The sequence below is a fragment of the Scardinius erythrophthalmus genome (assembly GCF_964197995.2).
Source record: "Scardinius erythrophthalmus genome assembly, chromosome: 8".
In the NCBI taxonomy this organism is placed as follows: domain Eukaryota; kingdom Metazoa; phylum Chordata; class Actinopteri; order Cypriniformes; family Leuciscidae; genus Scardinius; species Scardinius erythrophthalmus.
Window position 1 is genome coordinate 15,394,723 of NC_138228.1, and position 14,672 is coordinate 15,409,394.

General features: G+C 36.5%; 1 protein-coding gene across 25 annotated transcripts in view; it reads right to left on the reverse strand.

Annotated features, from left to right (window-relative positions):
* mical3a (microtubule associated monooxygenase, calponin and LIM domain containing 3a) overlaps positions 1-14,185 on the reverse strand; it is a 96,119-nt gene extending 81,934 nt beyond the window's left edge. For 24 of the 25 annotated variants that reach the window (XM_081372641.1, XM_081372635.1, XM_081372634.1 and 21 more), the window contains exon 1: positions 9,799-10,243. The gene's annotated coding sequence lies outside the window, so the exon portion shown is untranslated. Of the gene's footprint in view, positions 1-9,798; positions 10,244-13,869 lie in introns of those variants that run through there. The other variant, XM_081372629.1, reaches the window with a different exon arrangement.
* Positions 14,186-14,672: the final 487 nt, after the last annotated feature.

Below are 14,672 nucleotides of genomic sequence, written 5' to 3' on the forward strand. Positions count from 1 at the left end.
CTTATTATTTTAAATTACTTATTTTTTTAAATACATAACATGGATCAATGATGATAGCATTTTTGTGTAAACTATTACTTTAACCTACAATTTAGGTTAAATTAGATTAAATACCACTATTCAAAAAATTTATAATTATGGTGGGAATTCATGTCATCAGAATTAACGTAATTACTAGTTTACAAACATATAAGTTAGAAACTTTATGAAAACGTTGACTTCTCCCACTTGACCACAATGACGTTATGTTAGAACGAACCAATATATCAACATTTAAAGTAGATAGGAAGCAACTTTTTGTTTGATAAGCTTTTATAGCCAGTGTAACCAGGTGCACATTAAAAAAATGTGCAAGAGAATCAGAAATTAATTTGTGTAGTGATAAAAGTATTTTTCTGTCAATTCCAACAAATCCGCATATGGAACAGCTGTTTGCACTGCCAGAGACAAATAATTTAAAAGGATTTAAACAGCACTGTTAAAGTCTAATTATATATAACTGCAATTATATCTAATAATTAGTATGATTCCAACATGACATTAATGCATCATGACATACCTGTGGCTGTGATGAACACCTTAACATTTAACATTTAACACTCAAACAGAAAAGCGGGAGTTCATGAGAAGAAACTGTCATACTGGTTTGACAGCTCATCTTCTGCAAACAAACAGTAAACATGCTGTCAGAAAGCATAATTCCAAACGCTAACATTGAAGTTCAACACACTCCCATCCCTTTGCATGTTTTTTTATTCATTATTTGGCTCATTTCATTGAACATTTGGCTATAAATAGGAATGTAGTACTCTCTGATAAAATACATATTTTTAATTCATTCCACAGATCCAAATTCAGAATGCAGATCAATGTGGGCCTACATATCGGCTATTACATCAGTTGTCATTAAGTTCTGGAAAATTACAACATGGAATGTAACTCCAATAAATATGAGCAGCTTCTAAGAAACTTCTGAGAAATGTTCTTTTTGGCCAAGCGTCTGCAGTTTGAAACCTTTCCATAACATGAATGGTACTTCAACATCTGTGAACTCTCGCACCTTTAACTACGCCAAGGGACAGAGGACGGATTTCTCCTTAAACGCAGGTTGACAAACCTCCATGGTTCAAATCATCAAACATTTTAAGGTAGGAGGAAAAATAAAGTGCAAAACTGGCCTGAAGTCAGCAGTTTGCACCAACCGAGCAGAGGAAAAGGGTGGACTCCAAGTGTGAATGGAATACAAAATGGGCTTCAATAGGCCTGTAACCCAAAACTGTCCGACAGATGCTAAGCACTTCAATGGACTTTCATTAGAAGGAAAATAGACACATACTGAATTACATTATAATCTGACAGCAATTTCACAAACTATAGGTGATGGGTGGAATAAAAGCTTATTTTGCGGAGTCAACGAGAGGACAACTGCAAAAATATTGGTAACTGATCTTAAAAGGAAGACTGGCTCACTACTGCTATCCCAAAAGCACTTATGAAAACAAAACAAAGGTGAAAAGTACAGTGACTCACATAGGAACGTTTCACATCACCCACAGGATGAAGGTTCGGTTCAAGTTACTTGACTGAGATAAGATACTTCTGAAGTCCATATTAAATGATTCATTTATTTCATTCAAATGACTCATTAAGATTGCTTAAATCATGCAATGATAAAACTCCACATATATAAACATAATAGAATGTTTTACAAATCTGATATAAAAACTAAAATAGAATTAGCCTATGTGCGTTTAAAAGGGGTCATATTATAAAAATCTTTTGGTAAAAAAAAAGACTGATACTATGAAAACAAAGTAATTTTGAGAACTCTGCTTAATTCGTCCAAAAATACCACTTACTGAAAATAAGCTGCAAATATGTTTGTGCTGAATTTCCACAACTTTCTAATGTCAGTCAAATAGGTGAATTCAGCACGACCGTCCCAGTTAACCTATTAAAACACTATAGTACTTCATCTAAAAAAAATATGTATAAAAAAAATAACTAAAATAAAGTGAAAAACATCATAAAATTATAAATGGACAATATGAAAAAAGGACATTTTTAAATTTAATAATTACAGTAACCATGTTGTAAATTATTTGTGTTTTTGAAGATTAAGGTTTAGATTACAAAAAAGATAATTACTAAAAAAAGGTATTGGACTGGAGCATAGACAATTAGATAGCCAACATCAATTATGGTGTCAATATTACATTTGGCGAAAAAAAAAAAAACATTATACATACAAAAATTATAACGTGATCCCGTTTGCTGACTCAACAAATCCAGCAAATCAAAATAATTTCCTTCAGACAAGAGTTCCACAGCTAAAGTAGTGGCAAAGCTAGCAGCCAAAACCAACAGAACGATGACTATATCACTGGGTCCTGAAGGAAATTACCATTGTGTCTCTCTGGACTCTTCCAAATAAACAGCTTGAGTGGAGACGGTCGCTTAGGAGGTGTAGATGAGGCGGCAGTGAGAGGAAGGAAGAATCCTTTGCCAGTCACTTCGAAGTGAAATGTGGGCAGAGCGTGGCGGCACCCTGCCACTGTAACACCTTATCAGAGTAAGACACACAGACATGTTGGGAAATAGACTGGCTGATCAGTCATCAGAGTTTTTCCACCTCTTCTGTTTTTAAGATAAGGGCCAAACAGGGTCTGTGGGAACTTTAAAAACAGGAGTCAGCCTTTAAAAGTTAGTTTCCTCAAAACTGAACCTTATGTCATTGTTTTTGCACCCTAATGTCATTCCAAACCCATATGATGATCTTTCTTCCATGGAACACAAAAGCAGTCATCCAGAAAAATGTTCTTTGTCAGTATTTGCCAGGCAGAAAAGAGCAAGATGGGCATAACTCTTTCTGTGTACCATGTAAGTAAAAGTCATGGGGTTTGAACGACATGAGAGAGTAAATGTCAATTTAAATGGGTGAACTATCCCTTTAAAGACAAAGTGAAATTGGTAAGTGGTAGATAAACAAGCAAATTTAATCTAATTAGGGATGCACCATATGAAAAATGTAAACCGATACCAGCGATAACCGATAATTAAGTTCTCATGGCCGTATCCGATACCGATAACGAATAAGTTCAAATTTTTATATTATAATTTTCATATAATCTGCATTTTGTGCACCCAGGAGAATAGAAAATCTAAGATTCACTGATGAAACTGATATTTTAGTAGCTCTGGCCTAACTAACTATAATAGCAAACATCAGTCCTGAGGCACCACAATACTTAGTAACAGAAAGAGTTTAACATAACTATGACAGAACTATAGTTTATCTGCACTTAGGGTGCTTTCACATCTGTAGTTCGGGTCATTTGGTCCGGACCAAGGGTGAAAAATTATACTTTGTAGCATTTTTCAGGCGTTTTGGTTCTTTTTCACACCACACTGATCGCTCTGGTCCGAATCAGTTTATGAGTTGATAGATAAAACGAACCAAAATGCAGTCACGTGACAACATCCACATCACTTGTTGGCCAGATGAGTCTTGAACGCATTTCCATAACTGCACTTCGATTAGCCAGAATTAACGTGCGGGAAAATTCCAACAGAACTCCCGGAAGTAAACAAAGAAGTGGAAAATCCAGCAGACAACACGCCGCTGTTTACTATGGAGAGACGACCGCGTGGGCTGAATGTATCCCTGGTCATACTTTATTATATAGTTTGTCTACACCTTAGACAAACAATAATATTTGAGAATGAAGCAAGGATGCGGCTCGAAAATAACGTTAATAATTTCTATTAGGCTCCGCACCTCCTCACAACTCCAAGTTTGTCCGCGAGCTGCCATGCTTAAAGTGCAAACTGTCAACAAACATTTCTCCTCATCCCATAATGCACAGCGCAGCTGACTACAGCAGTTCTTTGGCAGTTGGTTCTTTTCGAGGTCGGATCACGTTCTCACCACAAACGAACCGCTCCAGAGTTTGTTTGAAAGCTCTTCGAGGAGGTCTCGGTAAGCTTGTTTGGTCCGCTTCTGGTGCGCACCCGAGTGCGATTGCTGCATTCACACCTGCCCAAATGAACCGCACCAATGGGGAAAAAGAACTCTAGTGCGATTCAACCGAACTAAATGAGTTGGGTGTGAAAGCACCCTTAGGCTAGCAACTCATTAACAACACATTATTATTAAAAGTATTTCATGCATAACAAAGAAATTTATCTATTCAACCTTTAGTGCATGAGGATGAGGAAGGTATATAGACTTTAAGTCACGTTTTTCAAATACAAAATAAATCGTAATGACATTTGTCAACCTCGAAAACAAAAGTGCATCCTTAACTAAAATAAAGTGTATCTGCATCCTCAAAAGTGGTTTTATCATAGATGAGATTTATCTGAAATTACATAGTTTAACATAAAATAAATAATAATAATAATAAACTTAAAATGATTTCCAGTTTGCACTACTCAACATCTTACCCTCCTCATAGAAAAGTACATATCTTTTCACTTGTCTCCGTCGAAAACCTGAAAAAAGGTTGGTCATCAAGGACTATAAATACGATTACTTTGTCGTAATATCGGTTCCGCGAGTCGTGACACAGTTTTAAAGCCGCAGTCATTTGCACTAGGAAAGCGAATGAATCTCGGATAAATCAGACCGACTGATTGATTGTTTTACCGGCAAATGTACTTTATCGGACCTAGTTATCGGATTTCTTTTATTTATCGGAGCAATAAAAATGACGTCATTTTCACCCATATCACCCGATAATTTATCTGTCTGATAAATATCGTGCATCCCTAAATCTAATGTTACTATCTGGGAACCACCTGAGATCTAAAGTGTGTATAGTAAAAAACATAGAGCTAACTGATTAATTCTGTGTGTAATGGGTTTAAATGGAATGCCCTATAAGCCCTAGATCCCTTGGAATCTGATATGGAGCTGATTTATTATTTAGGCTAGGTTTTTTTTTTTTTATGAATTTGTTTACGCACCATTCTATAAGCCTGTATGTATGCTTGGGATGTTAAAAAAAATTAAATATAAACAAATATAAAATATTATTAATATATTTATTAAATAATATTGAAAAAAACAACGAAAAAAACAACAATACAATAAACTATAATTGTGTCAAAAAGACAGTCAGCTTAAGGTAGCAAGCTACAACAAGTAGCGGTTAAATTAAATAACTCTAATATCATACACTAGAGTTGTGTGGGGTGGGGGCAAATTAAGAGTGACATGCTGTGATGTCACAATCGTGTTGAATTGTGGTCCATGGATCTGCCTGAAGTATACTTATTAGATTTGCTCATTTGGTTAAAATCGAGGGGTCGAGGGTCTGTTCAAATAAACTACTCTGGCCCACTTGACAAAGTTGAACTTCGACAGGGATTCCCCCCAAGGGGAAGTATTTAGGGAAGTTCACAAGTGTCTAAAAGTGGAGTTAAATAAAGCCAGACAGTAGGAGGGGATGTTCTACCCAAGCCGTCACACTGACGTCAACACAAAACATTTTCATATTTCGATTAAAGATTACGAAGACAATTACTAAAGGTTCTTTTTTTAATTAATTTGCACGGATGAATTGTTCACCACAAGACACGATGCAATTTTGATCTTATGTCGGCTTTAAAGGAGAACTCCGGTCAATTTTAACATTAAGCTCATTTTTTTGTAAATTTGTTTGGAGTGCTGTCAATACAGAGAACAACGACAAAAATCAGTGTTACCTACACCATGTTATCCTCTTTTTAAAATGTGCACCCTGTTGACTTCAATGGGGCAAGTTTTAAACCTGCTTTTAGCCTCTTAACAAACTTGATGTGTCATTACAAGTGCACAGCCAATGTGAGTGATTCCTTCAGAGTGATCACGGGTGAATCTGACTGCAGTAGAATCGATTACTATCGATTAGATAGAATCGATAGTAATCGATTGTCGAGTTCACGCGCGTGATCATAAGTAACTAAACCTATGCGGGTGAACTCGACAATCGATTACTATGGACTTCGACCAAAAACAGGAAGAAAATACAGACATGTGTGCTGGCTGAAATAACATAATTTTTATTCATATCTTTCACATCTACTGCAGTCAGATTCACCCGTGATCCCTCTGAAGGAATCACTCACATTAGCTGTGCACTTGTAATGACACATCAAGGATGTTAAGAGGCTAAAAGCAGGTTTAGTACTTGCCCCATTGAAGTCAACAGGGTGCAAATTTTAAAAAGAGGATAACGCGGTGTAGCCAACACCGATTTTTGTCGTTGTTCTCTGTATTGACAGTACTCCAAATTTAGAAAAAAATTAGCTCAATGTTAAAATTGACCGGAGTTCTCCTTTAATGCAGTACATAGTAGGATGATGTCTTTGAAAATACTCTTGCAGTGAAGGTTAGAGTAGCAGTGTGTAATTTCTGCACAAGCCGCACCTAACAAACAGCAAATATAGGGATTCTTTCCAAACAGGTTTCCCCAACACTCCCCCTTGTCTGGTCACTTAATTGTAACACTAAGAAACGTAAAAAAAAAAAGGCTTTTTTCCTTAAAAGCCAAAAATACTTTAGTGACATTGATTGATCACCTTCTTCGGTTCAGGGGTCTTTTGAAAAACATAGTCTAATCGAACATTCCTCATTCCTAAACAAACATCCTTTTCACATTAATCTCATAAAATCACAAAGACATTTCAGTAGGAACTAGGCTACATTATTTTATTATCTAGTTTTTGCCCATAACACAAATGTTAGATTAGAATATCTGTCATAAAGAAAAAAACTGCCATGATGTTTCCCATGATTCCTGCAGTATACAAGCAAACCGTTTCAAACTGAACTTAAAGAGTCACTCAAAAACACACCGGACTAACGTCTCTGGCATCTTTTGTGACTCATTATTAGATTCCAGAGATGTTCAAAAATTAACAGACGCAGTGGCAGTGAGCTAGAGGAAGTGCAACTAAGTTCTCCTAATTTAAAACAAGTTTAATTAAATAAACTCCTGCAGAGCAGCTTTAGCGGCTGTTCTTTCCATTAGAGGTTCTCTGCCAATCTAAAGACAACCACTTACATCTTGCCTTTCATATAAAATGAACAACAATACATCAGGCCGTGTGCTACGTGATCAAATTTTACATGAGTTTAAAAAGCATGAGTGCCTTGTGTGCATCCATAAAAAAAGCATTTGCCAAACTGTCAAATTTGCACTAAGCTATAGGCTATAGCTAGATATTCTTATCTCTGATTGCACAGATAAAATAAAAAAAATAATAAAAAAATAATCACAAGGATGGAAGATAAGCCTGATCAGTCTAGTGATTATTCTACTTTCCGAAAACAAATCTATATAACCATTCCAAATTCATAACTTTGAAAAGATTGGGAATCTTTTAAAGGAGAAAAATATGCACACGTTTCAAGATCAAATGAACAATTTTTTTTTTTTTTAGGAAAGACATGATTCAGATAGGCTACCCTATATAAATAAATATGTAAATAAATAATTAAAAGTAAAATAATCTTAATAAATTGCATGTAAATTAACTTTTTATGAACAATTTAAATGATTAGAAAACACTCAAATCTAACACAGTAACAGAGATGAACAGAATTACTTGCTCTCTCTTCCCTAGGAGTAAACTGATCCCTTTAATTCCACTTCCGTGACATTTCCGTTACAACCTCTGGCCAAGCCAGTGCAGAATTTGAAAATCAAAAATGTTGGCAATAAATACCTGCAGCACCAAGACCTAAACAATACTGCCAAAACTTGCAGACATCTCCTTTTATGGCCAACCCAGTGCCCACAGCATGATCTTTCACTGTCTGCCAGTTTGGATTCGGAAAGAAGAACTCTGTATTAAATGCATCACACCGGAGCTCCAAAAAAAAAAGAGGTAAATGTTACTTAACTTTTGTTTAACTGGTCACAGTTGAGTAGATCTGCCCCACAGTCCTTTCATTTCTGGCTCCCAATTAAAATAAAAAAACAGCCTCTCACACACTGATGGTAGCTGTTAGAAAGTCAAACATCTAATCTAAGCCTGGCATACTTGCCAAAATAATCAGCTGGGTTTGAGCTGAGTCAGCCTGACTATGAACAAAGACACAAGGACGATTTTAAGGTACAAAAAGGATTCATAATATCTGTTACTTTATAACCTTCTCAATAACATTCAAAACTAAACTATAACATTAAAAAATTACAATCTATGTTGAAATACTAACCATAAACCTTTACTAATTGCATGTAAACAGCATGCATTCAATGCATCAGCTAAACATCAAGATCAAATCAATAAAAACCATTAGTGCCACATACATAACAAAGGTCATTGGGTGGAAAAAAGGTTTTTGTCCAAAATAGAAATGTGGGTCAGCAAGACAACACAGAGGTCAGATTAAAGAGTCTCAGTCAAAGCCAAGTTGTACATTTATCTTATGAGTGGTCATGGGCAAACATCACAGCACTATGAGATTATCAGAAACAAAGGTGATGACGCAACAGTAACCTTCACGGGGTTAGTTCAGTGTGGCCATACATATTTCTCCCTGAAAGACCAGAGGAATCCTGCATGGAATGCAGTAGTCTAAATAAGCACATCCATAATTCATTATTTCACATTTACATGAGCAGTGTGTTGTTTTTGCACATCTTTTGGTAACACTAACATTATACAAATGAGTTATTGTAGTTAGTCCCACATGTCAATGTATGTACACTGACTAATGAGTCATTTAAAATTGTGAATTCAAGCTGTGAAACACAAAAGAGGTACGGCATTTTGACAGACTCAAGTCACCATTCGCTTTCACTGTATGGAAAAGAAGCAATGCATGGGAATGGTGACTCAGCCTGTCATTCAGCGTACACCTCTTTTTGTGTTCCAGAAATAAATAAAAATAAGTTTGCAACAACATGGAGGTGAGTGGACCATTTTTATTTATGGGTGAATTATTCCTTCAATGTGTAATAGTAATTTAAACAAACAGGCGTCCGTTTGGTACGCTGGAATGTAACGTATACACGACGGACAGCTTCGAATTTTTTTATGCAATTAAACGCTAATCAATCGTTGAAATTGAGCATAAATAATAAATTACGACAGGTTTTTCATCTTATTTTAATGTTGGTCACTGTGTCAAAAGATTTAACGATTTATCTCCCTTAAGAGAGTTTGATGCAGTACACGATCTGAACGATTCGCTCAGGAATCGGACTGAATTGGACCGAGCCGTTCTCCAAATAACAACTCACTGATTCAATGAACCGACACCAGAGGAACAGATCTTTTCAAACATGTCTGAAACGCAATGAACCGACAACTGATAACTGAGCTGTGATACTAAGAAGAGCATGGAGTGAACCGATGATTTGACAGATGGGACGAAATATAAGTTACTTTAACACCAGAATCTCAGAAATGTTACAACTAAAACGTTCTGGGAGTGGGTTTATGAGAACAGAGAGATGAATACATGAGTACCTTACATGAATTTAGTATTGTTTCATGCAAATTACTTTGTTATTATGAGCTGAACCACGAATTAATTACCTGCACCAAACTGAACTGGGCCACATGATTAAAATAAACGACCTTATTAATAAAGCCTAATCGACAAAAAAATATTAAACATAAATTATGGAACGTTTAAAAGAATAACATAAAAGGCAATTCAATCGGTTTTTGACCCGGTTCTTTGAAACGAACTGTTCAAAAGAACCGGTTCGGTGAAATGAATCGGACTTTCCACCACCAGTCAGCAAAGAAGTATCCGTTTCTACAATCCGAACAACAATCACCGCAGTCGATACTTACCTTTATTTCATGGATCCTTACAATAAACAATGACACGCGTTTGCCTGTGCACTTCACCAGAACTAATTTCAAAACGATAACATAGTTTTATTCCACGTGTCCGTCTTGAAGTCGTTTCCAAAATCCCACACCAGCGTAAAACATTTTAACCGAAATCCGCAGGTACTAGTTCAGTCCGCCTGGCTGTGTGTGTCCGTTCATACTGCAGCACCAGAAAGGCGCTAATGCGAGAGAAAAGGAGGATCCCACACCATTGAGCAGAAGGGGGGAGGAAACCAGATCCTACGTGATTTTTTTTTCTAACGAGTAAACAGGCACGTATGAGATGATTATAGTCCGCAAGGCAATAACTGCGTTTACAGTGGATTTATTCCGCTGAATTTCACTGAAAGCGGACGGCGGTTATGAAAGAACACTACTTGGCTCCACTCCCCCTACTTTTGGCAGCAATGGGCGGTACACTTCCAAGGTTTAATCTGATTGGTTTGCTCAAATTGACGTCACCAGGCAAGGTCGTTCTCAGGTTTTGGGACTCCTCACTTTTGTGATCTGTTCGGTGTTTTAAGACCACGTCTACTTCTTTATTTCTGTCGTTAGGGTCAATGACGAATTTAGATGAAATCTAAAGGCTTAGTTAAGTTAGGATATTTCAGTTTTTTTTAAACGTGCCTTAGGAAAAAAAAACATTGCTGGTGTGCATCTTGAGCAAAAACAATGGCAGATATGTCAGTGCAAGTTGCTTTCATCAAACATGCACTTTAGTCTGGGAATATAGTAGGCTTAAACCTTGTCTGTGAAACTGGGCAAATGTGTCATTCAGCAAAGACTGCTCTGTCTGGACAGGGAGCAGCCAATGTCATATGTGGCAATTTAAACAGCAGTGGTTATGGGTACACTAAACCACTATGACCTCTGGGATTTTACCCAGTCTTTTAGAGTTATAAATGCAAGCTGGTTGAGAAAATTGAGTGTCCCTTCATCCAACCAGTGTGAGGGGGAAAAAAAGCAGATTGGTTCCTTGATCATTCTGTATGGTTTTCTAAACCAAATACAGGCCCAGAAAAGGGCGAGGACATCTTATAAAAGTTGTATTTATTTTTCTGACGGACAAAGCTATTAAGTTGGTTTCATTGTGTTGACAGGCTTCAAGCTAAGATCTGGAACTCACAAAAAATAAACAGTGCTGAAGTATGACTTGTTTTTCTTTCACAGAGCCAAAAAAAAAAAAAGTCAGATGATTTTAGAAAAGACATGAAAGACTGTTGGGAAATCATTGCTCCCAGGATGCACACTGAAACTAATATGAACACATTTTGCACCGAAAGAAGCAATTGGTATCTAAAACAAAAAAACAAAACTGTCATGTAACCTTTGTGATGGAGGAGAATAGTGATTGCTCTTGAACATGATGCAAAGGGACGAACACAAGATAGCAATGTAAAAATATCCACTTATCTGTTGATGTTCAAACTGTTTGAGGTGTTCGTGGGTACATGATTGTATACCTTTAAACGGAAAGCACTGTTCCTGTATTTGAGTGTTGAATAATATCTCCACAGCAACACTCACTGAACACCCACTTAAAGTGTGACTGCAGAACCTTAAAGGTGAAATGGGTAACTTTTTATAATGTTTATTTCAAATTACACCTTTAATGGGCTATTATGAATTAATAGATTCAGAGTATGTGATTCAGGATTCTATGCTATAAAAATCAGTAACATCTTGTGTTAAATCTATTACCAGAACAGTAACAGAGCGTGCATATGAGCCAAACGTTAAATTCATCAACTGACTGTAGACCTTTAGAATGTTACAACTATATATATATGTGTGTGTGTGTGTGTGTGTGTGTGTGTAAATTTAATATATATTAGGGAAAAATATTTTAAATTGTAATAATATTTCAGTTTTATACTGTATATTTGATTTGATTAATAAATGCAGCCTTGATGAGCATAAGATACTTCTTTCAAAAGCTTTTGAACAGTAGTCTGTTTATATACCATTTCACATCTCCAATCTATTAGTCCTGTTCGCAAATCTGAAGAACTTCACCTTCAAATGTAACTTCCCAGTTTCCAGCTCAGTAAGAGATTTACAATCCCACTTAAATGTAAGCATATCTCCTTTTCCAGAATGATTTACGGTGTGCTCCCAGATCCTGGCAAGATAGCAGATTTCACACTGCTTAACTATATGTGCTGCTCCAGAAAATGTGAAAAGAACATTCTTTAGTAGTGGAGTCATTTAGAAAGATAGCAGCAAATACTCTAGAATCCTAAACGCAGTCCTGGGGTTCTCTAAAATGCAATAAAGTACAGGCATTAAAAAGTTAGATCTAGATTTTTTTATATCTAATGACGCTTGCTTATACAAAACTTGGTTGCTAGGTTGTTGCTATGTGGTTACTAGGGTGTTCTGGGTGATTGCTTATTATATGTCTCTCATCCCTCCAGTTTAAATCTATTACATTTTGATATATTTTTTATTTATACATTTTTTGATCACTAAGAAATTCCCATCTACAACAAAAACAATGCAGGGACGAGTGACATTCCAAAAAGTAATAAATGAGGTTAGTGGTTTGTTCAAATCTCAAACCCTACTAATACTGATACTTTCGACAGCACTAATTAGGTCATTATTGCACATTGAAAGGATAATTTAAGGGCTCCTAAAATCTAAATACGAGCAAGTTAAAAGCTAGACTTCTCAGACTAGACACATAATTCATGTGATGACAGTCTACATCTGTTTGGTATTACGGCACAAAGAAGAGAATCTAAACACACCGATTCCACAAAGAAATGACTTAATCTACAGTTCAGAGAGAAAGAAATGCCTGTGTTCCTGAAAAACAAAGAAGCCCAACATAACCATTAACAAAGGCTCTGTCATTTATACTGAAAACTTGGACCAACAGATGCTACAAGATATACAGATGCAATAGCTCTACTCTTTTATGTGATTTACTGAGGACTACAAAAAAAAACACTTCTAATAAAGTCAATAAAACAGAAACATTAATGTCACTGTTATCAATCATATCACAAAATAGCACTTGGAATCAATAATTAATAAATATTTTGATATATTATTTAAAATTATTTAAAATATATATACTGTAAACTGCAATAGAATGGCTTAAATCAGAGATAAAGCAGAACAAAATGTTTTAAATAGTTATTTAAATAGTCATATTTGTGCTTTGACCTTGTGATAAGTTGTTTCTAGCAAGCAAGAGTTAGCAGAAATTGTTCCTTAGAAAATGTTTATCAAAATTACTGTTACTTTCCGTAAGATAACATTCAGTTGTCTGTCAATATCTGGGACAAATTCACATAAGTCATTTTAAGATCAAATGCAAGTTGCAATCTTAATGCTCTGATCGCACAAACATTCATTTATTGTAATATATCTTACATTTTTATGTTTCTAAATACAATATGATTTCTTGTTTCATAATCTATAACTCTCTCTCTTGCTCTTTTCTCTTCTTCAAATCTTACAAAACTCTAATACAGTCTGATTCTTCATGCATAAAATGATGACTAGGTTCAGATCTCTCTGCAATATAACAACACTGTATCTCTCCTCCACCATCACAAGGACATTCCACAAATGGATGTTCCACAGCAGAACAGGGTGACCCAGAATTGAGCTTCTAGTCGGCACATTTACTAATTAAAAGGAGAACACAAGGCCCGATTCCTCCATCACAACTGAAGAAACCGTGCAGGAGAAGAGCCGTTATGAAAAGCTAATGGGAGCCCGGGAAACACGCATCCCCCTGAGACTCCATCCCAGGTTATGAAAACGAATTCGCAGGGATCCACCCATAATATTCCAAATGGGGATTATAATATCTCTCTGATGATTGTTTGCATCTGCAGCCCTGTTTTGTTAGCATCGCACGCTAGCACTTGCAGCATCTCATATCTACATGAATATGTAATGATGTCATCCATCACAACAAATCAGCCAGAAAGGGTGGCTCTTATTTATTCTACAGCATGCACACTAAGCAGTTCTGAATCAAAGCAAAGAAGCCAAGTCAATGACACTTACTTAAATCTCTCAGCTGCTGGGAAGAGTATGTTTATCTTAAGCTTTCTCTCCTCTCTTTTTCTTTCCCTCTTTCCTCCCCTTCTCACAACAGCAAGATACAGGCTGGACCAGTGCTGGTTGCCATGGTTACTGGAAGGGGAATGTGTCACATGACCAGGAGGGAGCAAAAGCAGGCGATGACCCCTCCTCCCTGCAATATCACTGGTTTACAAAGAAAATCCTCCCTGCGAAGACACAATGGGCGTCTTGAGGAGGTGGGTATGGATCTGAGGTTAAGTTTGACTGACTCTACTGTGTGCGCACGCCTTACGTGTACAAAATGTACCAGCAGCAGGGAGCCAGGATACAAAAATAACACACCAACAAGACGGCCAGGCATTCCTGCACCCTCCCAAGTGTGGCAGCTTGACCCGCTGGCCATGAGCAGGCACTCCTGTCGAGAGGGCTTATTTTAAGTCACTGCAGACACTGGACAGATGCAGCGGCGTTATGGGCTAGCGGCCGAGTGTGAGATTTGTGAGATATATGATGCGTGCAAATGTAGGCAGCACAGTTATGAAAAGCAGCATACTGTAACCTACATATGCTGCATAGCTGTGTTTCGTAAGGGGTATCTGATGATTGAGTTATATATTGGTGAATCTTACAAAACTGTCAAGAACATGTCTTAGGTCATATTTCTCCTAAATAAAATGTATTATTGTTGAAGCCTGTTTTTAGGCCTAATAAAATTGCTTGATGTTATTTTATAAAAAAATAAAAATAAGCAAAACTTCACAACTTAAAAGTTTCATTACTGATAC